The following is a 1,925-nucleotide window of genomic DNA, read 5'->3' as shown; positions in this document are numbered from 1 at the left end:
GAGATTTCAGGAGCAGGGCAAGGGCCAGGTCAGAAACATTTGTGGTCTAGCTTCTCACTGATTTTATCAACAAGGTTCAAATCTATCCACTCTGAGCTCTTTTACACAGTACATATATTTCTGTTTGAGGACATTTCACATTCAAGTTTTAATATTTGAAAACTTCAAAATCACAGCTATCTTCTTATAACAAAGTAGTTCTCAATTAACAATCACGTAATTCCAAAAACTCACTGTCATCGAGTCAGTTTCAACTGACAGAAAAACTGTGCATGGTTCAGAGGTTGTCAATCTTTATGGGAGCAGAAAGCCTCATCTTTTAAAAAATACACATTAACCCTGTGAAACATGTGATATCAACAGTAAAGGCCCCTGGGTGATAATCAGAATTTACAGCCGATAGAGGATTACTTGCAAAAACGGCAATTTTCGATAGGAAATGGAATAATTTCTCTTGGGGGTCTTTCCTGTTACATTGGGGCAAGATTCAACTTTATATAATTGCCCATAGGACTAGATAAAAAGACTTCCCTACAGACTCTTCCGTCTAGGGATGGAACTTTTTGACAATTTTCATGATGACAATTATAACCTCCTAGCTCTGGTAGTGTAGTGGTTATGAATCAGGCTGTGAATCGCAAGATCAGCAGTTCGAAACTCCCAGTTGCTCTGCGGGAGAAAGATTGAGGGATTCTGCTCCCGTAAAGATTTACAGCCTCGGAAACCCTGTGCAGGATCGCTATGAGTTGGAACCGACTCCACGGCACACAGGCACCACCAGGCTATCTGAGCTCTGAAGAAAATATTCAATAAAAAGATTAAATCATACAAAACATTCAATATTTTCACAATTGCCCATAACAAAAATTTAAAACAATAAGATATTCATAACATTCAATTCTGTTTATCAAGTACTTGAATAAGCAACATTTAAGAAATGCTACAATAAACAGCTCATAATATATTTTAATACTGTAAGACTCAAGCGTGACAACGATAGTGATGTTGGCCCAAGATCGGGCAGTGTTTTGTTCTGCTTTGCATACGGTCGCTATGAGTCGGTACTGACTCGATGGCACCAGACAACAAAACTGCTACAAAAATGATCATAAAGAGCATAACCTACTCTATATAATTTTTTTTTTTTTTGCAAGCCATTTATCTTTCAGTTATATTTTCCCAATTGATTACATTCCAAATCACTCTGACGTTTTATACTGACGGTAGTAAACATGTTCCCACACATCAATCCCCAGCAGTGGAATACGGCTGTTGTTCCTTATAATGGGTCCTGATTGGAACAAACAGCAATTTGTAATTGTCCCCATTCCTTATTGAAACAAAGCCAGCCCCAGCCTGAACCTTGAACACCAACAGAGACTGTCGACAACTTCTCCTTAAACTTATTAAAGGAACCAAACCAAGTTTGATGACTTCCAGCAACATCCCCTTTTCCAGTGCCTCTTTATACTTCTCCATGGAGGTCAGGTTGTTCATGTAGGTGGCTTGGTGTTTGCTGTGGTGCAGCTGCATGATTTGGGCATTATTGTGAGGCTCCGGGCGTCATAATCATAAGGTAAGTCAGGCAGACTGTGCTGCCTGGAGCCCAGCGCTCCCAGAGTTGGTATCAGCTTCTGGCTTATGCTGCAAGCCTCCAGGTACAACATGATGCTGCATCGATGCCCTACTCGACCTCCTTCCTCGTTTTAAAGCAATCTGTTTTATCCTGAACTATACCTGACCTCCTCACCACCTGGAACTTCGTAATGATATTTTCCCTCCCTTTGCTTTGTAGTTGTCATGAGCATAACCTGACCTCTCAGATCCCCTAATTTCAGTCTTGTAGTTGTGTTTATCTCTGACTCGTCCATATTTAAACTGAGTTTTGGGTGGTGTTGTCATGTATGTCAGTCTCTGGTTGTTGT

At 40.4% G+C, this 1,925-nt stretch overlaps 1 pseudogene; it reads right to left on the bottom strand.

Annotated features, from left to right (window-relative positions):
• Window positions 1-1,122: 1,122 nt before the first annotated feature.
• LOC102840798 lies at window positions 1,123-1,667 on the bottom strand (annotated as a pseudogene).
• Between the last annotated feature and the right edge of the window lie 258 nt (window positions 1,668-1,925).

The sequence above is a fragment of the Chrysochloris asiatica genome, unplaced genomic scaffold (assembly GCF_000296735.1).
Source record: "Chrysochloris asiatica unplaced genomic scaffold, ChrAsi1.0 scaffold00279, whole genome shotgun sequence".
NCBI lineage: Eukaryota > Metazoa > Chordata > Mammalia > Afrosoricida > Chrysochloridae > Chrysochloris > Chrysochloris asiatica.
The sequence above is the reverse complement of the archived record's forward strand: the minus strand, read 5'-3'. Positions and strand labels throughout refer to the sequence as shown.